The sequence below is a fragment of the Dendrobium catenatum genome, unplaced genomic scaffold (genome assembly GCF_001605985.2).
Source record: "Dendrobium catenatum unplaced genomic scaffold, ASM160598v2 original_scaffold_235402, whole genome shotgun sequence".
NCBI lineage: Eukaryota > Viridiplantae > Streptophyta > Magnoliopsida > Asparagales > Orchidaceae > Dendrobium > Dendrobium catenatum.
Window position 1 is genome coordinate 1 of NW_021553810.1, and position 27,531 is coordinate 27,531.

A 27,531-nucleotide genomic window follows, 5' to 3' on the forward strand; every position below is an offset into this window, starting at 1 on the left:
GATCCCATAAGCCAAGAACCTAGAAGAGTTATAACTCAAACATTTACAGAACCCTTTTCTAGAGTAGATGTTTCTATCTGGCATGCTAGGAACATCTTCACACACTTGCACCATTCACCGCAGTACACATGGGTTGGAGACCAAGATGCATACTTCCTCACCGGCATAATCCCATATCTGCCATTGCACTATTACTTCTAAGAAGAGGCCCAAACCTGTTTGGTTCCCTAAAATCTGACTATTATTGAGCTTTGCAAGCGGTGCTCTCACCAACAGACCTTGTGGGAGCATAGGTGTAAACTGGACATATGAAGCTCGAGTCATAAATTAGCTCAAACGCCGGTTCAATAAAATTTTGAATATGTTTTGTTTCAAGTGTGTTTTATTTCTACTGTTTGGTTTTATGTGTTTTGTTTTCGCAGTTGTTTTTATTCTTTTTTTAAATTGGCTTCATATGTGAATCTTTTTTTCAAGATTAGTTTTGGAAGTTTTAAAGATTGTGTTAGCTTTATCCAAATTAGTTAAAGGAGAAACACGTGACATCAGTTTCCCTCCTTCCTAAGCTCTTGTGTTAGGGTTCATGATTTTATTTTTCTGTGTCGTGTTCTAAACAAAAGTCAGATATGCGTGTAGTTTTAGCCAAGTTTTTGAAACTAAGATTCTTTTTCTTTCATTGCTACATTAAATTTATCCTATGCATAATAGCCAAATTCTTATATATCTTCAAGTTTTTTAAATCTTGCCATTGTATTTAACATGATTTGATTTATTGTTGTGATTGTTCTTCCCCTTATTAGAGGAGAGCTCCTATTCTCTACTATTTGGAGATTACTACAAATAAGTTTTTTTAAGGGTATATTAAAGAGTTTCTAGCTTGGAAGAGTTAAAAAGGAAAGAGGCCAATTGAAAGCCAAATTGGAAAGAAAGCTATAGAAAAAATGTATCAAGAATCAAAAAGATGCTCAAAGAGCCAATCGAAAGTGAATAAGCATAAAATGAGCCCACTAAATGCAAGCTATCCTCTCTTGTAAAACTCTTAAACTAGAGAACATCATTGAATTATGTGATGCTTTTCCAAAGACTGATTTCATTTCCATTTGATGAGAAAAATTTACTTCGTTTTATTAATTATGACATATTTTCTTTGTAAACATAGTCTTGAATGATCTTCTTAATCCATTAGTATATTCTGAGTTAGGCCTCTACATTCCCAAAGGAATTTGTGTACCCTTGAAGGATGTCCGATCTAGTTAACAGAACAGATTTCTACCTTCTTCGATTTTGGGATTGTAAAACTCCTTGATTTCTTGGACTTAAAAAGTCTTAACTTTTTGAACAATTTCTCCATATGAATGCCTCATAAAACAAAAATAAAAATAGAAAATTAAAATCCAAAAATATTCATTTTTTTTATTTTCCTTTATTTTGCCTTTTTTTCTGTATTTTTGTGCTTGTTGTGTGTTTTTCTTTTTGAGGGCGGTTGATGCTTCACCGATGGCCGTCGTAGGGTATGGTTGCACAATTTATTAAGTCACACTCTTCCTTGGCGAACCTTAATCATCCTGGTGCGAGGTGAAGGGAAAATTCTTCTTCAAAGTCGAGGAGGTGCGTGAGGAGGCGCTTTCGATGCTGTTGTAGAGCTTCAGTCGTCGGCGACAAGTGCCGTAGGATCGTCGCTGGGACGATGGTGATGAGACTGCTGTGCAAGTCAGTAGTGAAGTCGCTGGCGGAGGGTGGAGAAGTGATTGTCATTGCTGGGGCTGAGCTAGTTTGTTATGGGCGAACAGTTCGGGCTGCCGAGGAGTACACTGGGTGCGGCCGACGGGTGGTGCAAGGTGGGTCAGCGACGGATTAAATCCTTAAGAATCAAGGCCGGGGGGGGGGCCGAGGACGATCCAATGATGTATTGGACAAAGCGGCCGGGCGCGAGCCGACTGTGTCGTCGCTGGGACGATACACGGTGACGGAGTGATTGAGAGAATTGTAGGTTTAAGCTGGGTCGGTCGTGGACGAGTCAGGGGAGTATTGTGGGGGGATGTCATCAGTGAAGAGTACGACGCTAGATGGCGGGCCGCAGGCGGAGTCTGGCTTTTTCAGGCGGGTCGGGCCGGATTGACCTTCGTAGCGGCCTTGTCTAATTCGCGCGGGGCGGGGATAGCGGGATTCGAGCCCGGCGGAGCCGAACCGGCTGTTTGACCCCAAGTTGAGCCTGGTACGCATTATGTAGAGCCTATCGGCCAGACGAGTGTCTACAAGGCGGGCCATGGACATGGATGGCCGTTCTTTAATTGCTGCCGTTCCAGCGCAGTGTTTTTCACTGCCACCCTTTTCTCCTCTTTGTATTTCTTGCTAACTCCTCTTATCGCTGGGGAAAAACGTGTCGACAAACTTCTAGAGTCTTCAGAGGCAGACTTGACCCTCATTTAGGAAGCATAAGATGAAGCTACACCCTACATCGTTACAAAAGAGTGTGGAATAACTGCGTCTCCAGAATATCAAAATCCTGCCACATCTCTCCGAAATGATCTTTGCTCACACCTCCCTTTCTTCATCTGCTCATTGCTCTTCCCTTTCAAATACGATTTCTCGAGAAATTTTTGCAAACCTTCGCATTAACCCCTACCCTTCACCAGCCCCTTGACCTCGTATGTGAATCGAACGCACCTGTCGAAATCACATAATCAGGTTATAGTCTTCTTTTTACAGCTATCCACCACTGGGATAAGCTGCAACTAATCGCTTTATGATCCTGATCTTGACGGTTCCACGGCGAATTCACTCCTCGCCAACCAATGCACCTATTCCATGTTGAAGAGCTAGCTCTTTAGTCAAAATCTAGAGTCAACCAATATGTCCTTCGCACCTCCAATAATTTCAAAGCTAGCGGGACGGATCCAACATCACCCTTACTTTCCACTCACTACTTCACATCATGCGCTCATAACAGGAATTAACTACTTGCGGCACCTAATTTTTTACAGTTGATCATTACCACATCGCGATCCAGGTCACAAGAGGAACCCCCAATATCAGCCATTAGGATACATCATCAGCCTATGAGCCTTGAACAAATACCAACTTCAGATTCCTATTCACCAAACCTCCGCAAACTCCCTGTCTTACTCAAACAGTTCCTTCAGACCCGTCACAGTACTCGTTCCACCCTGAGGAACCTCGCGGCTGAGAGAGAGGACTCACCGCTCCCGCTCCCATTTCCTTGACCCATTATTCTCTACACCAGCCACTCAACCCGCGTTTGAATCAGTTGATTAGAGGTCGATCGATGGAGAGACCCGCTCTGAACGCCTACGTTGCTGCCACCAGGCAGCAACATTCTAGAGGACCATTGCCCGCTACGAGCAGCACCGACACTGAGAATTTAGCCAATATTTGACAAGCTAATCATACTCCAGCCAGCAGCAGCATGCCAGGACATCACCTGAGTTCCAATGCTCCAGCTACACGTCTTGCCAGCTACTTTCAGAGCACCTCCCCACCATCCATCTGCAGATTCAGGTCCTTCGTTTCTAGTCTGTGTTTTTTTCTGTTTGTTCCTATTCTGTTATGTTATTTTAGTCGTTTTTGTTTATTTTCTCTTTTCTTTTGTGTGTCTGGACCCCTTTTTGTGATGACAAAAGGGGGAGTAGGATGTTGGTAGGAAAAAGAGATTGTTTGTAACTTGAATTTCTAGGAACTATTTTTTTTTCTTCTAAGTTTTCACTACTTGTGTTTGTCATCATCAAAAAGGGAGATTGTTGCAAATCTATTTTCATGACTTGTTTTTTATGCATTGACAAATCACTGTTATTCTCTTGGACTCTTGTTGCTTCTAACTTTCAAGGGAATCAAAAATTGGACGAACAGACGAAGCCAGTTCAAGATTACGTAGGTCAATAGGGTTGAGTCGTCTGTACTTTATTTTTTCTCTTACTTGAGTCCTATTGTAATGGTCAAAGAGACTGATGCTAATAGCCTACACACACACCTTCGAGAGTCTTAGAATTTCTTTTTTATTAATATCGCCAGGACATTTACATCGTCCTCTGAATGATCAGGTTAAAATAGAAAGTCTAAATAAGGATTCTTAATTTAGGCAGACAGTCATTACATATCGGCACTGGCGATACGTATCGGCCAGGGACGATAAGCTCAAAATAGCAAACGAAAGGTGTCGCCGCCAATAAGACAATTAAGCTATACTTATTTTTAAATTATCGCCAAGGCATGATCACTTGAATCGGGCTGGACGATATCAATAAATATGCTTTTAATTAATTAGGAATTCAAGGGGCATTAATTATAAGATGGATTGATACGATCGTCCAGGCGATCCAGTCAAAAATCTTAAGTTAACTTCAGGACGATAAAATACTGGCCAGTCGTATCCAGGGCTACTTCTCAGTGACAGATTTTCCATATTTGAACTGATCAGCAGGACGATTCGTGAGACTCGGCTCCTGGAACATCAAGAAAATTTTTCATACATCCAGTTTTGCATCCAGGGAATACCTCTGCCGATCTTCTAAGTTATGTACTGACTCGGCCAGGTCGAATGTCCCATATTCGCCCTGGACGATAAAGTCGGCAACTTGCATTAATGAAGCTCCTTTGAAAGCTCTTCTATTTAAGAGCTCTTTGTTTCAACATTTTAAAAAAACCTTTGGCTTTCTTGAACCTGAAGAAGCTTGAGAGAGAGAAACGAAGAGAGAGGGAGAGAGAGGGATCTTGTGAGGGAGCTGAGGATCAAAGGTTCTTTCAAGGATCGCTCTGCTTGTTCTCGTTAGACTTTCTCGTCCGTGTTAAAGGGTCGTAGAGGTAAGGATTAGCTTTTGTGTGGTTCTCTGCCAGCTCAGAGGAAGCAAAGGAGAGTTAGTTCTCTGCTTGCCGGGTTGGCAAAAGTAGGTTCTTGTGAGGGATTCCCGCCTAGCCGTGGGGGCTAAAGGAGAGTCACGTCTTGTAGTCAATACTTGGAGGGTGCCTCCAAGAGTGGAGTAGGTCGAGTTGACAACCACTATTACAATTCTTGGTCTATTCTTGCTTCCGCACTTTATTCGCACATTTATTTTTGTGGCGTGATTTTGGTTTATTTGATTTTCATTCTTTGTGAAAAGAAATTTTTAAAAAACTAATTCACCCCCCCTCTTGGTTATCTTGGGACTAAGTTCATAAGGGCTTAACATCCATAATGAACTTTCAACAAGTTGATTAAAAAGATTATCAATCCTTGATAGATGGTACTTATTCTTAATAGTAATATTATTTAATTCCTTATAATTGATACACCTACGCATTGCACTGCCTCTATTAGAGGATCCCTTAGTAAACATGTGAAGTGGAATTATCATTGATCTCCCTACTAGTCTGATAAAACTCTTAGATATAGGTTTAAAATAATGTATTGGTACCATCTATGGACACTCTACTACCTTGTGCCCAAACAGACCACACTAGAAGCATTGGCTAGCCATCCTATAGAATAGAGCAAAGAAGTGTTTGTTATAACTATGACACACAAATGCCTCATTAATAGAACCAGAACTGGCTACTATGCCATTGCCAAAAACTACCATAAATATAAATTTTCCACATCTCCTAGACTAGGGGAGTCCAAACCTGCTCCTCTTCCTAGAGAAGCCACTACCAAAAGTCTCACCACCAAACTGCTTCCTACTAGCAATCCATAACTGTTTAGTAGCTATAAGATCCTTCTCTATCATACGTGCCCTCTCCAAAAGTATAAAAGAAAACCAAAAATATGAGAATCAACAGCTATTTCAGACTATCCTGAAGCCCCCTTAAAATCCTATAGCTTCTCTTTGGGAGTGCTAACCAACTATGAAGCATACTTGTCCTATGTAGTAAACTCAATCTCATACTGCATAACAATCTTTGTCAAGCCTTAGAAATATCTCTTGCATCTACAAATATGTAAAAGGAGGTACAAACCATGTTGAAATACCTCAATAAACTCCTAGATAATCAAGGAGCTCACCCTTATTTGAAACTTCTCCTCTTATTTGCTCAACCACCCAAACCTCTATTTAATAGAAAAATAATGAAAGGTACCTTCCTCTCAAGAGGACATAATATATTATCAAATATCTTCTCTAGCCTCCTTAGCCAAACTTCTACTTCTCTGGGATCAATAAAGTCATCAAATCTTTGAGGCTTCAATCTCAAAAACATTTGTAAGTGTATATCTACTTCATCTGATTTAATAGAAGGAATCATGTTCTATGCCTTACCCATCAGTTGTGCTATCAAACTGGTAAATTGTGAAATAGTATTTAACATATTACATGAGTGGTACTCTATATGGGTGCTGCCTGACTAGCACTCAGCCCATCTATCATATATGGATCGTAAATGTACATAACCATACATAATACATAGATCAATAAACATATACATAAAGCATAAATTGATGCAAAAACATACCCAAAACTATCTCACTTGACTCATAGGTCAATTTTTATAGCTATATTTTATTATCAACTCCCCAAACTCTTACTTTAATATCAAAAAAGGATTGTCACAACCAAACCTCATAGGACCCATAGACAAAATAGCCTTATCGTGTTGGCTTGCAACATGCTAAACCTAAGATCAAAGTTTTGAGAGACTTTCAAATTTCTTTTAATTAAAATATAGAAAACAAACATAAAACCACAAAGCTGCTAATAACTTTGAACATATAAAAAGTAACTTATAAAATAAAATCTTTTTATTTTTAATAAAAGTATATATACAATAACTATATTACAAAATATAGCTACTGACTGAAACACAAAATAAAGCAATATAAATAACTAATCATGGTTGTATACAAATTTAAAAAGAAATACTTATACAGCCTAAAATAGATCAGATCTTAACTCTATTACTTAACTAGATCTTTTCTTTCCTAGACCCTAAAACAAAATGCAATTAAACTATGAGCCAACACATCTTAGTAGGTTGAACTTATCAATCTAAATTTCTAAAATATTTTAATGATTTTAAAAATAGTTAATAATTATAATTACTACACTAAATTGGATATTAGAATATTGCTTGTAGTTTATAGAGATAAAATTGGTTATGCTAAAAAAGTAAATAAATAAGTACTTCATATATCAAAGTAAAAAATAAAATATTTCTCTTAAGCCCTTATACCTCCCATCAAAATAGAATTTGGAGAAATTTGATTATTTGACTCCCATGCTGATATATCAAAAATAGGACCTTATGACTCCCATTGTCGAGCACAAAAACAAAATGAGCATATAGTACCATAAAAAATTTTGCATATAGTAATAGAATGAGCCTTTGGCACTATAATGTGCATGTAGTACCAAAATAGAACTTCCCCCTCCCATACAATGTCATAAACCAACCGAATAAAATTAAAAAATGGGATAGGTTCTATCATGCTAGTTTTTTGATCTAAGTTTTTGAAACTTTAAAAAATTTTTATCCAATTTTAACTTTAAAAAGAAAGAATAATCATAGGGCTACTAATATTATCTAATATACTTAAATTAAATTTATCAAGAAAATTCATTTTTCTTTATTTATCATTAATATATATATATATATATATATATATATAATAATTAGTCATGATTGTACTAAAAATGATTATCTAAACATAGATCAAATCTTTAAAATATTATTTAAGTGTCGCTTCTTCCTTCCTAGACCCTAAAAATAGTAGGAAAAATAACTATGAGCTAACACTGCTTAGCATACCAAATTTACCAATCAATATTTTCAAATGAATATGCTATTAAGCCTTTAATTGAATGCTAAAAGTAACATAATAAATTATGGTGCTGAGCTGAATAATAATTGTAATGATTAGGAATTCAAATAATAGTGTTGGGAAAATAAATAAATAAGTGCTTCTTATCAGAAATAATTCATAGAATTCTAGTACTTATGCCTCTCAATAAATATAATTCAAATAATTTTGACCTTATAACTCCCATAGAGTATACATCCAGAACAGAGCTTTGTTTATCCACAGGAGAACTCATCAAAATCACATAATTCATTAACAACGCAATAACATTAATATAAATAAACTCACTTTAGAAATTACGAAAATACCTTAATGGTAGATAGTATAATACATTACTATGTGAAAATTTATTATTTCAAAATGTAACTGAAGTACCAAAGATTATTCATAACACTATTTGAAGACTTTAATTTTGTTAAAACATTGTTTTTTAGAGTTAGGATTATTTTTTTAATCAATTAAAATAGAAAAATTCACAAAATTTGTAGTATTAAATTTAGTAAAAAAACCAAAATATTTATAATCTCAATTTATATAACATCAAAAAGTTTTACGGATCTAAATTTAACCTTATTTTTTTATTATGAAAATATAATTAAATAAAAAAATTGTAATTTTGCATATTTTTAAAAATTAATATAGTAAAAATGTTACATATCTCTATCTAAGTAACTTTTAGAACTAGGTTGTCAACTATAAATGGAATAAAGCAACCCAAAATAGACTTTCTCTCACCAGAAATAATTTTCTCTCTCACTAGTTGCCAACCCATTAGTAGAAATTGGAGTGGGTAAATAGTGAATTTAGATATTTTTATTATTAAAATTCAGCCTAGCATGACAATGCCTAATGGCACCCGCCACAGCATTCCTTTAGGGACCCCGCATCATCGTAGTGCCGCCCCTAAAGCCATCACGCTGAATTATTTTCTAAAATTTCAAAGCACTTAACGACAGGGTGCCTGTTGATGGAAGTTTTAAAAAAGGTTTTGAAAAGATTTAATCTTATTTGGAAAATTTGATATTAAATCCATAGTCTAAAAAATCAAACATCTTGTTATAAATAATATATTGCACCTTAAGGCAAAGATATCATTTACTGATGAATTCAGATGATGAAGCTGAAGGTTATCATCTCGGTTGTAGAAGTTAAATTCAAATAAGAATCGCATACAATCTCGAAGGCTCAAAATGAGATTCTATCAATATTCAACCACTATAATCCAGATGAGAGATCATTAATCTCATATTCAATATCACAATAACAAATGATATATCTTTCCAAGGAGAGAAAATGTCAGTTATTATTGATCGATGGAACATGACGATCATCTCATCCAAATGGGAAAGAAAAATCTTCCCCGAAGGGGAGATTATTCTTTCCACTTTGGGTATGAAAGTGATCCAAATTTGGGCTTCCAAATGGAAAAGGACTATCCCCTAAAGGGGTATCCTTTCCTCTTTGGAATCCAACTTTGGATTTATATATCCTAAACTCAAAGTGCAACTTTCACAACTAGATACTTTGACTGAATTACATTTGATATAAAACAAATCTAAACTCTCCCGCATGGTTATCCTAAGCATTTGAATATATAAAAAAAAAAGTCCCAAGCATTTATATTTATTATTTATTTATCCCCTTTTATTTCCCTACATGAGCGTGGCCACCTGTAGAAGACTCGGTGAGCACCCAGATCATTCCAGACCTAAGGGTAATCTAATTGTCAAACACATCATCAATCCACAGAGTGTAGTAGAAGCAAACAAACACATCAAATAATTTCAGTCATAACATGTAATAAAATCCCAGAAACCCGACACACAGCAGAAAAGTAAACACCAGCCTATCCTAGATCTAGAATTGGTTATCCTAGCAATTCTTCTAAAGTGTGTGTAGAAGGTTATGTGGTTGAGGTAGATCCTAAACTGGATTATTTATTGAGATTTTCTAATGTTTGAGTTTGTTAAAGGTTGAAGGAAAACTTTATGTTTGAGTTTAAGTATTAATATGTTAATGCTTGACTTAAATATATTTTAAAGGTTAAATGACTACTATATTTGTTACTCATCAAGGCTATGAAGTTTATTTTACCTTCCTTAGGGCTAAGCTAATAGCCTCGTAAGCCTGGATTATTAGAAGTAATCAGGATTGATTAAGTTGATTTAGTTGGTTAAAAGTTAAGAGTGGATTAATATTAATTAATTCAACTAATTACTTATTTTAAAAATTAGATTAATTTAGGTTTTCTATCTATATGTCTATGGAGTTGTGCTACGAGGCTCAAGGAACCAGGCCTCCTTAGGACATGAGCCCCGTAGCACGGAGTAGTCCATCCTAAAGACCTTGTTGATGTAGTTGAATTAAAGATTTTAGTTGAGTTAAATAATTAAAGGTAATTTAAATCTAATGTTTAACACTCAATTGAATTTATTCGTAGCATTGTGCCACTAAGCTCGAGGAACCAGGCCTCCTTAGGACACAAAGCCCCATAGCCTCGAGTACTACATCCAATAAACTTCATCTCTTGAGTAGTTGTTATGTATTGGGATATTGGTTAAATAATTTTATTAAAGTTATTAAATATTTTTGTAATTTTAATGAATCATTTTTTTTAATTATCAGAATTATTTTAATGAGTTAATTAAGGGGTTAAAAGTTGACTTTTAAAACTAAAGTCAGTTTTTAGATTTTCATATCTTTAATAAATATTAGGCTTTATAATGAGTAGCTAGACTATTAGTATGCTCAATTTGGAGTTTTTCATAAAAAAATTATAAATTTTTGAAGCTTTGACTTGATTTTTACTTAAGTTTGACCGAATTGTTGACTTTTTAACTTTGACTAAATATTAAAGGTTTAACACTTCTGAAAAATACTAAACCTTAATTAAAGTTGATTGACTTTGAGTTTGATCAATTTGGAATTTTCTAGAGTTAATTATGATTTTTCAAAGTTTGTTTAATTAATTAAATTTTATAATTACTTAATTATGAAGGTTTTGATTATTTTGATCCAAATCAACTCTAAACTATATGGAATCACCTCTAAAGGTCCAAAATCACCCAAGGGGGTATTTCCAAGTGTTCAGAAATATTTTGGGGTTTTTAATAATTTTTAATTAATTATTTAAATAAATTATTAATTTAGCTTAAAATTTGAATTAAAGTGAAATTAAGTGTCAACTGATTCAAATTCTATTTTTCCTGGATTGAGGATTTAATCATGATTAATTAGAGTCCTTAAGTAAATTTTTTTAATTTAATGGAGGTTTTTAGTGAATTATTTAAGGTTCTAAGTCAATTATAGGGGGAATTTTGGGGCCTAATTGGTGAGCCAAATGTGCACCAAATCTAGTGAAACTTGGATAATGAGATCACCAAATCTTAAGGTCTAAACTCCCTAAAATTGAGACCAAGTGGGCCTAACTAAGGTGGAAAACCAAGCCACCTAAGGTGATTCCTAAATAACCTATGAAAAATCATAGGGATCTACCCTAAGTTTTGATTGGGGAAAAATCAGTGGCTTTACACTCCTTATGCTAAAGCATTGCCATCACACCAAAAATGAGACCCTAGATCCCATTAGAAATATCATAACCCCAATTTGAATCCAAGGTTCAAACCATGACCCTTCAATCCAATTTTGCAAGAACTTTCCCTTAGACACCTCAAATAAGGGAGAAAATTTTTACATGTCTAGGACATGTCTAAATTCACTCTCCCAAAATCCCAAGCCAAGGTGACTTCAATTGAACACACGAATGCATAAATAAGTAAAACATTAAAATTAAAATTAAAACTAAAACAAATGCAATTAGGTCTTGGGACTATAGGTCATTTGTAGATCTCCCTGCAATCTTTCCAACAAGCCTAAGAACACCTAAAATGGTCAAGTGTAGAGGGATATATAAATTTTTGAATATCCCAACCTTTTTTATAAAATTTAAATCCCTAATTACCCAGTCAGTCGTGTGTTTTCCATGTGGCACCTTCCTATTAGTGGGGCAATAATTAGCAGCTGACTAGATAAATATCAGATTAATTATGGCTGTCAGATGAAACATCGGATGGTAGGGATCGCACGACCTCCAGAACCGAAGGATATAATCTAAACCATTGATTCAAATCAATGGGTAGGATTGCATCTTCAACCTCCCGTACAAACTCAAAGTCGTAGATGTCCTCAAGTGTGATCTGAACGATCTCGCTGGTGACCTCTTATGAAATTTCATAGAAAGGATCAGGATGTTCAGAACTTTCAATCCAATGGTGGAGATCTGTTGGATTGAAAGTTATCTTCAGACTTGACCACCACTACCTATCTTGGACCTCAGGAGAGGGTTTATACCATGGAGAAAGTCCCAACGAATAGGTTTTTCTATCGATAAGATTCAGAAGAAAAGGGGAATAGTTGTCCTTTAGACACCAAGATTAGAGGATGGTTGGAGGTATGACTTCGAGTAGACTATGGACGGGCTTCACTGGAGCTCACTCAAACTACTGACCGGACAATGCTGGGAAACTGGAGAATGGAAGAGGAGAAGTTTTGGAGCTTTGGGGAAAAATTTGGGGAAATGGAATTCGAATGAGGACATTTGATGGATTACCCCCTATTTAGGCCATTCTCATGACCTCGAACAACTAAGATCAATCATCTAAGCAGTTAGATGGCCACCATGTAAAAAGGGGACAGCCTCCCAGAGGTCTATGAGTTTGAAGATGACAATCCTAGCCTTTATAAGCCTTTAGATCATGCCCGAGGTGGAGGAGACCACCAGAGCTCGTTCTTTATTTTTTCTAGCTATCGTCGGCCAAGGTCTGGGTCAGGCTGATCTGAAAAGGCTGATGGGGATGTAGTGAGTTTGAATATGAGCCCAATTGGATATGGGGGGAGTCCAATTCATTTGGATGGCCCGGGTTAACCCAAATATATACATTTTAGGTTAGTTTGAGCTCAACCCAGGTCTTGCTAGACCCTAGGTTGGATATGGGAGGTTAGTCAAGCTCTGGCGCACCCAATGCAAGTGGCAATTGGGTATGAATTTCCCAGAGGTTGGATATGGCTCAGGTAAATGTGTTTTTTGGCCACTTTGGGCTAGCCTAGGGGTTGACCTAAGTCAGCCCAAGGGTTGGGGTGATTAGGGTAGGTGTATTAGACCTAGGGCTATCCAATAGGGGTGTTGATTGCATTTGGTGAAGGCTAGGTTGGGCATTGGCTCAACCTAAAGTGGTTTTGGTCACTTTGTGTTAGCCTAATTCCTAACCCAAGTTGACCCAAAGTTTGGGTTGGCTAGGGGAGGTGCATTGGATCAAGGGAGACCCAATGCCACCATTGGTTGGGTTCAATTGGGCTGGAGTTGGAAAATGGTTCCAAATGGCTAACCCAAGTAGGCCCAAGGCTTGGGTCTCCAGGGGAGGTCTCTTAGGCACCTAATATGTTATCTAAAGGGCTTGGGTAGGCTTGGCAAGACTTTGATAAAGAGAATTGAATGGGTAGGAGTGCATGGAAAAATTGATCAAGCTTGCTTGACTTGGTCATATTGGATTTTGGGGAAAAGGCCAAAAATCTCCTTTAAAGGGTATTTTGGTCATTTCAACCCCTAGTCCATTCTGGGTCAAATTAAACCAGGAAAAAGTGTAGATCATTGATTAGTGAGTCCTAATTAAGGCTATGAGTATGATTGGGAGGTTTGGAAAGGGTCCCAAGGCTAAGATCCACTGGATGGCAAGTCCAATGGCATATGCTATAAATAACTAAAGGTTTGCAACCCTAAGGAAATATTTAATTTCAAGGGCTATGAATGTTGGATTGAGCTCAATTTATATGGTTGTCCTTAAAGACATATCTAAAAAATATACAATTGGTATACCCTAAATCAAAGGTCATCAGGATGGGTTCCATAGGATTTGCTTGGAAAGGGTTTTAGGACCTTTGTCCTTAGCCCTTTGATTTGGTTTGAAATTTTAGAATTGGATTGAATTTTGGATTTAGATGGTTATGAGTGGATTATCCATTCCATTATCAATCAAAGAGATGATTATTGATGATTGGATGGGATTTAGAAATTAATTGAATGTTGATTGGTGGTTGATTGAATGTTGATTGGTAGTTGAACATGGAATTGGATTAGAAGGTGGAGTTGAGTATGATGGAGAGTGAATTGGGTCTTAACTAGGACCTAAATTATTAGGAAGTGGACACTTTCTAATCATTAGGTCACATGAAAGAAACCAAAGTGGATCTTAGTGACCTCATATAAAAATGAGGTCAACAGTGCCACCAACCAAACACCATGGCATCATAGAAGAAAATTTTAGATTTTTCAAACAAGCAATCAAATCCTTGGGACACATAAATGAATATATGGAGGCTCTCATATGCACACAGAATAATCTTTGGCATGTGTAGAATGATTTAATACAAAAGTTAATAGATTATCTTGAATCTAAATAGGTGATAATGGATTGAATAGTACACTGACTTTATATATATATATCAACTCTCCCTTCTCATAAAATATCATCCATAATATTTCAAAGCTAAAATCAATAAAATAGATTAGGATATAATTGTTTTATCTCAAATTCATTTTCCAAACAGCTTTTCTTTTGGTTATGTTCTTCCAATAAACTTTAACCATTGGAATCTATTTGTTTCTTAGTCTCCTAACATCAAAAGTTAGAATCCATTTTAGTTCCTCTTTATAAGTTAGATTCATATGTACCTAAACTTCTGTAATAAATATATAGTTCCCATAATAAGATACCTATTTTCTAAAAAATGACTCATGAAATACCTTAATTTTGAACATATATTATGGCAATTATAACTGTAGGTAAACTTTTCAATTCTTGTAATCACTTCAAAGGGTCCAATATATGTTTGACTTAACTTTCCTTATTTTCAAATTCTACTGATGCCTTTCATTTGACTTAATTTTCACATATATAAAGTCCTCTATTTGGAATTCCATAGCCTAGTTTTAGCATTATAATATTGTTTATGTCTGTACTACACAAATTCTAAGCTGTCCCTAATCAAACTGATATTTTAGTAGCATCATCAACCAATTTTGGATCAATTATATTTCTTTCACCCAGCTCTATCCAAGACAAAGGGGTTCTATATTTTCTACCATATAAAGCTTCATAAGGGATCATGCCAATACTTGACTAAAAGTTAACTTATAATCAAATTTTATCAGAGGAATATAATCTTCCTAACTACCACCAAAGCCTAGAAAACATATTATTATAAGATTTTTCAATTTTTGATAACCCTCTCAGATTGTTCGTTAGTATGAAGATGAATAGCCTTACTGAAATACAATTTTTTGCCCAAACCATGTTGAATACCCTTCCAAAATTGGAAAGTAAACCTATCATCTCTATCATAAACTATCACATTCGATATCCCATGTAACCGGATGATCTCATGTAGTGGTGTCAATTTTTGACACAACCCAAAAATTAGACCCAAACTTGACCCAAAAAATTTTATTTTTGGTCGACTCATTTAATAAATAGGTTGGGTTTGGATTCTAATTCCTAATTAGTATGAAAAATTATGTTAGGTCTGGGTCAACCCGCTAACTCAAAACTGACCCAGAACTAACCCACAAATCCCATAGCCCCGTATATCCTATATCCATAGATATCCCCAAATCCCACATGTACCATATCTACATGTCACGCAAGTATCTTGCTTGTAGCTAGTGGCCAACCTTACCCCTAGCCTCCTTTCTCACACAGTCACACTAGCGGTCTTACACCATCTTTTGTATCATTACACCGCACTCCTTCTGTGCTCAATGTCGTACACGCGCTCGACCTATTTCCTACTCAAGATTGTACCCATTCTCTCATGCTTATAGTCGCACTGACACAACTATATGCATCCTTGTACCCTATGGTCAGCACTAGACACTCTCCTGCTCTATACTAGTTGGGGTTAGTACATATGGTTAAGTTCACCCGGGTTTGGGGTGGGTCAGGTCTGGGTTTAGATTTTTAACATATTTTTGTAATTTGGTTTTGTTTGGATTGGACCAATTAAGGGTGGGTCAATTTTTAATTGGACCCAAAATTGACTCGAAACTCCATTTGGACACCCTTAATATCATAGACATAAACATGTGCCAATATGTCCACTAAATAAATTGTGATATCAAAATAAAATGACTAAACTTCATCAAATGATCTACATAACCCAATCGACATCATGTATTAATCTAAATTAGGGAAAACTCTTAGCAAAATAAATTGTTACATCTTCCCACTTCCACTTTAGAATAGGTAGCTATAGAAAACGTCCATGTCTCTGATGTTCTATTTTCACTAACTGTTAGACTTCATATTTAGAAAAAACATTTACTTCATCCTTTTTCAATCTAGGCCATAAAAATATACCTTTTAGATCACTATAAATTTTTCTATTTTTTAGAAGAAAAGTATAGCTAGAATAATGAGACTCGTGCAGAATAACAGACCTCAAGAAATAAAAAAAAAAGCATTCATAACCTTTTATTACAAAAAAAACTCTAGAATTAGATATTTGCATATTAGATTTCTTACCATATTTAATTAGATCAGTCAATTTCAAATATTATGCATATGAGTTCTGAGATTCTTGAATATTTTCTCGTAGAGATGATTCTATAGTGCATTCAGGAAACTAAATGGGTTGGAGATAAGGCTAAGGAAATTGATAGTTTAGGATTTAAACTTTGGTATTCGGGTAGGAGTCGTACTAGAAATAGTGTAGGTGTTATTATAGATAAGAGTTTAAAGGATAATGTTATAAAAATTAATAGGATTGGAGATAGAATTATAGCTTTAAAGATTGTTGCTGATGATAAGATTGTTAATATTATAAGTGCTTATGCTCCTCAAATAGGTTTGGATATGAGTTCTAAATTAAAATTTTGGAATGACTTAGAAGAATTAATACAAAATATACCTCTTGAAGAAAGAGTTTTTATTGGAGGAGATTTAAATGGACATGTTGGTAGAGAGGTAGATGATTTTAAAAGCATTCATGGTGGCCATGGATTCAGAACGACGAATGAAGGTGGCAAGACCATATTGGATTTTTGTTTAGCTTATGATTTTTCAATTGCTAATACCTTATTTAAGAAAAAGAATGAGCATCTCATCACTTATAAAAATGGATATAATACAACCCAGATTGACTATTTTCTTATTAGAAAATTAAATCGTTTAGATTGCAAAGATTGTAAAGTTATTCCGAGTGAAAATTTATGTACCCAACATCGATTATTAGTTTTGGACTTTAAGATAAAGGGGCATAAAATAAAAAATAAAGTAAAACAATTTTCTAGGATTAGATGGGGGCATTTAAAGAATATTAACAAAAATATTTTTGGAAATAAGATTTTAGATCTTAAGATTTTGTCTGTGCATGAGGATGCTAATATTATGTGGGAAAAAGTGGCTAGTGATATTAAGAATATTGCAAAAGATGTCCTTGGAGTATCAAAGGGAAAAGCTCCCAATAGTAAAAATAGTTGGTGGTGGAATCCTAATGTGCAAGAAAAAATTAAAAATAAGAAGCTTTGTTATAAAAATTGGTTTAATTTTAAAAATTCCGATAATTGGGAAATATATAAAGTTGCTCGTAAGGATGCTAAGAAAGCCATATGCGATGCAAAGACATTAGCTTTTAGTGATTTATATAATAGATTAGATACTAAAGAGGGAGAAAGATATATGTATAAGTTAACAAAACAAAGAGATAGGAGTAGTAAGGATTTAGTTCAAGTGAAGTGTATTAAAGATGAAGATCAAAAAATACTTTTCTTAGAAGATGATATTCAACAAAGATGGATGAGATATTTTGCTAAACTTTTTAATGAAGAGTGTGAAAATAAGATTGACTATAGTGACCTTAGCACCCTAAATGAAAATAAAGATTTCTATTTTTATCGGCGTATTAGTAAAACTGAAGTTACAGAGGCTTTAAAGAAAATGAAGGGTGGAAAAGCTGTTGGACCTGATGATATCCCAATAGAGGTGTGGAAATGCTTAGGAGATGAAGGAATTTCATGGCTTACTAAACTTTTTAATACTATTTTGAAGACTAAAAAGATGCCAGATGAGTGGAGAATGAGTATGTTAATTCCTATTTTTAAGAATAAAGGTGATGCACAAGATTGTGCGAATTATAGAGGTATTAAGTTAATGTGTCATACTTTAAAACTATGGGAGCGAGTTATGGAGCATAGGTTGCGGCGTGATACTAATGTTTCTCAAAATCAATTTGGATTCATGCCGGGTAGGTCGACTATGGAAGCCATACATTTATTAAGAGGTTTGATGGAGAAATATAGAGAAAATAAGGAGGATCTACATATGATATTTATTGATTTAGAAAAAGCATATGATAAAGTTCCAAGAGAAGTGCTATGGAGAGTTCTTGAAAAGAAAGGAGTCAATAATGCTTATATTCAAATCATTAAAGATATGTATGCAGGAGCTATTACATGTGTTCAAACACAAGGTGGTTTGACCAAGTATTTCCCTATTTCGGTTGGGTTACATCAAGGATCAGCCTTAAGCCCATATCTTTTTGCTTTAGTCATGGATGTTCTCACTAGACATTTGCAAGAGGATGTACCTTGGTGTATGCTTTTTGCTGATGATATTCTTCTTGTTGATAAGACTAGAGAGGGAGTTGAAGGTAAACTTGAATTATGGAGGTCAACCTTAGAGTCTAAAGGTTTTCGCTTGAGTAGATCTAAAACAGAATATATGGAGTGTAATTTTAGTAGTAATAGACCTACTGAAGGGATTGTGACTTTGGGCGATCAAGTCATTAATAAGAGTACACGTTTTAGATATCTTGAATCTATTGTTCAGAGTGATGGTGAAATAGATGGGGATATTATCAACAGAATTCAAGTTGGATGATTGAAGTGGAGGAATGCATCGGGCTTGTTATGTGATAGAAATGTACCCCTCAAACTTAAGGGAAAATTCTATAAGATGATAGTGAGGCCTGCAATGCTTTATGGTGCCGAATGTTGGCCTTAAAAGAGAAGCATAATACTAAGTTAAGTGTGGCAGAGATGAGGATGCTCAGGTGGATGAGTGGCTTTACCCTTAGAGATAGAATACGAAATGAACATATACATGAAAAGGTTGGAGTAGCTCCAGTAGAAGATAAGATTAGAGAGAGTCGCCTTAGATGGTTTGGTCACATAAAACGACGGCCTTTCGATGACTCGGTTAGGAGAGTAGAGGTATTAGATTTGACTTATGTTAAGAAAGGTAGGGATAGACCTAAAAAGACTTGGTTAGAAAATATTAGGAATGACCTTTCTTTATTATATTTAAACGAGAATTTTACTTTTAATAGGACACAATGGAGAAAAAGGATTCATGTAGCCGACCACACGTAGTGGGATAAAGGCTTGATGTTGTTGTTGTTGTTGTTGTAGAGATGATTCTATAGTCATCTAAGCCAAAATACCAGAATCTAGATCAATAGGAGTAATCACCTCCAACTAAAGCTTCTCTATATCATATATTAAAGATTCATCATATGTAAGCTCAATACATGATAATCCAAAAGATCTCCTGCTCAGAGCATTAGCTAAAACATTAGACTTGCCAAATTGATATTGAATAATTAAAGTATAGTCTTTAATTAACTCAATCCATCTCTTTTGCCTCATATTTATAATTTTTTTAGTAAATATATAATTCAAACTGATGATGAATAAAGATCTCACATCTGATACCATATAAATAGTGTCTATAAATCTTTAAAGCAAAGATGACAGCATTAAGTTCCAAATACAGTTTTAGATCATTCCTTTCGTGTGGCTTCAACTGCTTAGAAGCATAAGCTATAACTTTCCCATGCTACATCAAAATACATCCCAATCCCTTTAACGATGCATCATTGAATAATTGAAATCCTTTTGTACAAGATGGAAGAGTTAGAATTGGAGCAAAATTAAAATAGTCTTTTAGCATTCAAAAGTTAGTCTCACACTAAAATGTGTATATGAAAGCTACTAACTTTTGAGTTAATCTCATCAAAGCTGCAAAAATCTAGGAGAATCATTTCACAAACTTCCTATAATAATTGTCCATTCCTAATAAAATGTATACCTCAGATACAGTAGTAGGCTTGACCAACTAGCAAAAACCTGAATCTTTTAGGGATATACATAAATGCATGTATTGCTTACATATATCCCATAAAAGAAATACACTTGGGCCAAAATTCATACATATATAATTTACTATATAACTAATATTACCTCAGAATCTCTAGATTAATCCTCAAATACATAACATGATCCTCTTTAGAAGAAAAATAAACAAAAATATCATCTATAAAGATAATCACAAATTGATCCAGATAATCTTGGAATACCCTATTCATTAGATACATGAAAACTACTTGGTGAATTAGTCACCCCAAAAGGCATGACTAAAACTAATAACATCTATACCAAGTATTAAAAGTAGTCTTCATCATGTCTTCCTCTCTCACATTTATATGATAATAGCCAAATCACATATCAATATTAGAAAACATAGAAGATCTACCAAGCTAGTCAAATAAATTATTAATCCTTGGAAATGGATTTTTGTTCTCGATAGTAAATTTGTTCAGTTCTTAGAAATCAATACACATATGCATTGTACCATCCTTCTTCACAAATAAAATAGGTACTCTACATGCAGACACACAAGGATATACAAATCCCTTGTAAACCAACACCTATAGTTATAACTTCAACTCTTGAAGCTCCTTAGGTGTCATCCTGTATGAAACCTTAGAAATCGGAGTTGTACCCAAAAATATATTAGTATAAAACTCAATATATCTATCTAGAGGTGGATTCACAAACTCCTAAAGAAAGATATCTGAAAACTCCTACATTGTCAAGACATTAGAAAGATATCCAAAACATATATTATTGTCCCTAACCAATGCCAGAAATACCATACACCCTTTCTTTTAATATTTATTTACTTTTATATTAGTGATTAGACATGACAAAACATATCTAACTCATTATAAAAGATAGCTCTCTTCACCTAAGAATAGTGCGAGTCATGACTTTAAGCAATACATTCAAGCCTCATATTAGCTCAATCAATATATACCCAGAATAACATCAAACTCGAAAATGGGTAACAAAATTAGACTAAATCTTCACTTTATATTATATATCTCTATGTTATAAAAGCATACCCTACTAGATACCATACCCTCTCCAGTTTGTAAAGTAACAAGTAGACAAAAAGGTATTAAAACTGAAGGAAAGTGCAATAAATCAAAGTAACACTCATAAATAAATGAATGATTAACTTTAAAATCAAACAAAATGTAATAAGGCTGATTATAAATGTAAGCCATACATGTAACAATACTTGGGGCATCTTGAGCCTCATGCTAAGTTAGGTTGTAGACAAATGTATGAATTAGAGGTTGAGTAATTAAACCACTTGGTTCTCTCTGACCTAGCGATGATTTCCCTAATATAGAGCCTATTATAAAACCAAATCCACTACCTCTACAAGATGACCCCTCAAAAAGTGCAAAGTGGGATTATCCTTAATCTTTCTATAGATGTGATTGAACTCTCATATTGGGGCCCAAAAAGTAATTCAGTTTCTTCCTAGGAACACTTAGCTATCTTGTGTCCAACCTACTAGAATAAAAAACACTATCATGTTACCCTATACCACTAACCAGAATATAGTCTACCACAACTGGTTATGCCACCACTGCCAGGAAATAAAACAAACTATCCACTTCTCCTAGAATTTCCAAGTCTAAACCTACTCTTCCTATATTAGCTATTGCCAAAAGTCTCACCACAAAACCTCTCCTTACTAATAATTTAACATTACTGAGTAGCTATTAAATCATTTTCTATCCAATAATCTCACTATGCGAACTCAAAAAAAAACTCAGAGATACAAAATGGGACTAGTGATTACCTAAAACTATCTAAAAGTCCCCTCAAAATATTATTTGCAACTCGTACTCCTGATCTTATAGTTTGGATGATAACAAATATTACTAATTACATCTTTATGTCTCCTAGTATTTGTAGTGCATATTTGCTTTTATGTGTACTAACATTTCAGGTACATCATGCACCATTCAATGAAGATTTAGGACACATAATTGAGTAGAATAAAATATGCTAAAAGAATCTATAATTTTTATTTATTTATTTTTAGATTTATTGAGTCAAGTCCTGTAAGGGTGTATACTAGCCTAGTAATCGTACCACACACACACACTCATGGGAGCGAGATAGTGACAAAATTAGAAGTGTAGTTTTCTAAGCTAATCATATTATACGATCAATATTATACTGTATAATTAGATATTAAGAAAATCATTATAATGGATAATTATACAATTAAAGTTTTTTGAACTAATCGTACTCGAAGATCTTGATCGTACAGGAAGATCAGTTAAAATCATGATCTTAGCCACCAATCATAATTTAGAAAATATTTTGAAATACAATTTATGTGCTAATTATATTATATGATAAGTATCATACTGTATAATATAATCAAATCTTATGTAAATTAATCATGTAATTAAGAAAATAAATTTGGTTAATTTTTTCAATCAAATAGTACTGGACGATTGGAGCTAATCATACTGTATGACCAGATCCCTGTATAAGATGATAATTTATCAGCGCCAATCATACTGGATGATAAACTCGTACATTTTAAGTAATTGTGCTGGATAACTCTTCATATCAAACAGAACGATCAACACAATCAGTTGAATTGATCGTACAACACTTTAAAATTTATATAGTACTAATATAGATATTTTAATCTAATCGTATCGTATAATCTAGGATCATACTATACAATAAGACATAATAATTGAGTTTTTAGGGTTTCTTGATGCCCTCTATATAAGCTTTCTCATAAGACTTTATAAGAGTCTTTTTACCATTCACTGAGTTATTTCTTCTGAAGTAAGCTTGAAGAGAGAGCCTAGAGCTTGGGACAGAAAGGGTAGAGTTTATAAGAAAGGGAGAAGATCCTTGTGGGTTTCAAGGGATTGTGAGAGGTAATTTTGCACAATTTCTCTGGTGAACTTACACTTGAGTTCCTCTAATGTTAAGGTTTGTCTTAATAGAAGCATTGGGAAGAATATCTCTTTGGTGAGGAAGGACTCGACTACTTCACCGCTCTGAGAAAGGTGAAAGTGATTCCAAGATTCTCTATCTTTATTAGGAGGGTGAAAAAGGATTCTCATATTCTTTGCCATCACTATGAGGGTAAAAAGGATTTCAATGTTCTTTGCCTTCACCAGGAGAATGAAAAGGATTCTAGGTTCTTTTCCTTCACCAGAAGGATGAAAAAAGATTCCATGTTCTCTACCTTTACTAAGAGGGTGAAAAAGGATTCCAGGTCATCTGCCACATGGGTTGGTGGAAGGGATTTTGAAAGGGATTCTCCGCCTAGCTGTGAGGGCAAAAGGAGAGTCACCAAAGGTTTAGTGTAATAACAAGAGAGGACTCCAGAGAGTGATGTAGGTCACTGTTTGAACAAACCACTATAAAGTTTTTGTGTGTTCTTTCTAGTTTTTTTTCTTATATAATTTGCTTTTCTATAATTTTAAATTTGCTAAGTTTGCTTGATACATTTAATTTTGTGATAATTGCTTAATGAAAATATATGGTTGATATTACATTATATTGATTAAATTATCATCATCGTTATTATAAATATTAAAAAGTTTATTAAATTATGCATTAAGTCACATTAGTGTGCCTAGGGATAGTTAACTTAGGCTTGACAACCTTTATCAAACTTTCAATTATTATCAAAGCCATGTTCTCAAAAATAGTGTTTTAGAAAACTAAGAGGAAAATGATCCATAACACATTTCAAAAATAGAAACACCATGGAATATTATTCTATAATTCGTCCACCTTTATTTGATAATATTTTATTTGATTTTTAGAAATTCTCATGCTTACATTTTCATAATCTATGGATTTTTTAATGTAGCATATGATTTAAACTATATATTTTATACCTTCATGTATTATAGATGGAGTAAAAGCTAACATTCCCTTTACAGAATGGAGAGAGAAGAGTAAATTTTTGCATAACTGAATGCTAAATGCTTAAAGCATTTTTTTCGTGCACTTAAGTCTAAAGATTATATGAGAGTTTCTATTTGTACCACTGGCAATGATATTTTGGATAGACTATGCATAACATATGAAGGTACTAATGAAGTCAAATAGTTTAAATGAATTATTGCATGATTCTGAACTTTTTTGCACGAAACCCTATGATACTATCTCATACATGTACATTATATTTACTTAGATAGTGACATCATTGCATACTTTAAGTAGAGAACTTTCAAACTCATAGAAGGTCAACAAAATTCTATGTTGTTTACCTAATAACTTTAATGCCAAAGTTACTACTATATGTGAATTAAAAAACTTGAATGCTTATTCTATTGATAATCTGCATGGCTCACTCATTGCCTACCAGCAAAGTGTGAGTCAAAAACTTTGAGATGTAGGTAATAAGAAGATTATACTACTAAGGGCCAAAGACACAGATAAAAATGGCTTAGGAAATAATGAGAATAAGGAGATATCACTAATAATAAGCCAATTCAAAAGTACCCTGAAGCGCTATCACAAGCATCAACAAAAGTGGAGCAAAGGTAAAAATGGTAAAAATAATAATTTCTTTTCTGATGCAATTTAATTTAGGTGTAGGAAAATTGGACATCTAAAATATGAGGGCCCCAATTTTAAAGACGCGCTTTAAAAGGAAAGGGTGAAGATAAGCCAATTATGATAAGGGGAAATAATAAGAAGCGAAAAATCTCTTGGGCAAATTTAGACTTTAACTCATTAGAACAAGAGCAAGAAGATGAGGTAACAAACTTATGCTGAACAGTTAAGGATTCATTTATTGATTTTGATCATATATAAGTTGTGGTTGTGTGGTTGTTTATTTATTCTAGTTATCCTTTTTTTAATATTTATGTTCTATACATGATTGAATGTTGTCATTTTATTCTGCATTTAGTTCAATCATAAGTGTTGTATTCTATCATCTTTTTGGTGTTGTCAAAAGGGGGAGAAGATATTTGGTTGAATTTGTTCATCGACCATTTTTTTTTTTAATTTTACATTTGTTCATTTATTGTTTAAGTTTCAAACTTCTTAAAAAAAAAAACTCTCCCTAGTTTCAAAAATTCAATTAGTTAAGCAAAGCTTAGGACATAGCAAATTTTTTTTTTACTTGCAATCAAAACCAATAATGTTTAACATCATTAAAAAGGGGGAGGTTATTATAACTCGTGATCCTAAGTTTAAAATTTTAATGATAATAAACATTATTGATTGTATCTTTATGTCTCTTAGTGTTTATAGTGCATATTTTCTTTTATATGTACTAACATTTCAGGTACATCATGCACCATTCAATGAAGATTCAGAACTCAAGATTGGATAGAATAAGATATACTGATAGAGTATGTGATTTTCATTTATTTGTTTTTTGATTTCTTAAGTAAGTGCTCTAAGGGTGTATGTTAGCATGGTGACCATGCACACACACACTCAGGGGAGTGAGATAGTGACAAAATTAGAAGGGTAGTATTTTGAGCTAATCTAATTATATAATTAAAGCTATTTGAACTAATCATACTAGATGATCTTGATTGTACAAGACAATCAATTAAAATTGTGATCATAGCTGTCAATTATAATTTAGGCAATATTGTAAAATATATTTTTTGTACTAATTATATCGTATGATAAGAATCATATTGTGTGATATATTCAAATCTTGTCTAAATTAATCATGTAATTAGGGAAATAATTTTGGTTAATTTGTCCAATCAGATCATAGTGGACGTTTAGAGCCAATCATATTATACGACCATATCCCTGTATTGGATGATAATTTATCGTACCCAATCGAACGTTATGATAAACCAATTTGTTTAAACTAATCATATTGGATGACTCTTTATATCATACTAGATGATGAGCATAATCAATTGAATTGATCATCTAACACTTTATAATTCATACAATGCTAATAAGGATATTTTAAACTAATCGTATCGTATGACTTGGAGTTGTACTGTACTATCAGAGATGACATAATTATATTTTTAGGATTTCTTGAAGCCCTCTATTTAAGCTTTCACATAAGACTTTATAAAAGTCTTTTTGCCATTCACTGAATTATTTCTTCTCAAAAAAGCTTGAAGAGGAGCCTAGAGATTGAGAGAGAAAGCATGGAATTTGTGATAAAGGGAGAAGATCTTTGTGGATTTCAAGGGAGTGTGAGAGGGATTTTCATACATTTTCTCTATCAAACTTGCACCTGAGTTCCTCCATGTGTCAAGGTTTTTCCTAAGAGAATCTTTGGAAAGAAGAACTCACTGGTAATAAAGAACCCAACTACTCCGCCAAACTGGAGAAGGTGAAAGTGATTCTAAGGTTCTCTGCCTTCACCAGGAGAGTGAAAAAGGATTCCAAGGTTATCTGTCATCACCAAGAGGGTGAAAAATGATTCTAAGTTCTCTACCTTCATAAGGAGGGCGAAAAAAGAATCCAGGTTCTCTGCCTTTACTTGTTGTGTAAAAAAAGGATTTCATGTCCTCTACTGCTTTGGGTTGGTGGAAGAGATTTTGTAAGGGTTTTATTTCCTAGCTGTGGGGGCTAAAAAAGAATCACTAAAGGTTCAGTGCAATAACTAGTGTGGTAGACTCCGGGGAGTGGATGTAGGTCATTGTTTAACCAAACCATTATATAATTCTAGTGTGTTCTTTCTGGTTTTTTATTTTTTTATAATATGCATTTCTACACTTTTTAATTTGCTAAGTTTTCATGATACATTTATTTATGTGATAATTTTTTGGTGAAAATATATGGTTGATTTACATTATGTTGATTAACTTGTCATCATCGTTATTGTAACTATTGAAAAGTTTATTAGATTCCACATTAAGTGATAGTATTGCTTCCACATTAGTATGCCTAGGGACAGTTCACTTAGACTTAACATCTTTTATCAAACTTTAAACTTTCTATGACTTCTCCTATGGAGTGCTAATCAGATGTGGAGCATACCTAGCTAAAGCAATAAACTCTATCTTGTAATGCATGAAAGTCTTGCTCCACTAAACTAACCTCTAAAAAGTCTCCTATATCTGTTAACATATAAAAGGGGATACAAACCACACTTGAAATATATTACTGAATTCCTCTTAACTGATCAGTAAGTTTAATCTTCCTTAAAATTTTTCCTCCTGTTGGCCCATTCACCATCACTCATCCTCTCCATCTAACAGAAAAGTTCCCAAAGGAACCATCTTCTCAGGAGGACATTGCATAACATCAAAAGTCCTCTTAAGCCTCCTTAACCAATCCTTTGTTGCTCTGGGTTGAATAGTGCCCTCAACACTTAGACGCTTCAACCTCAAAAATATCTATAGATGATGGTTTACATCATCAGATCGGATCATAGGAACTTTGTACCATGCCTCTCCCATCAGCTAGGCTACTAGAGTGGTAATTTATAGAATGGTATCAAAACTAACTGTAGGAGCGGTACTATGTATGTGTGTTCCCAAATTGGCACAATATCGATCTGTCATATATTAGTCTAGTAGATCTATAATCACATAGAATATTCAATTAGACATACATGAACATGAAAACAAAC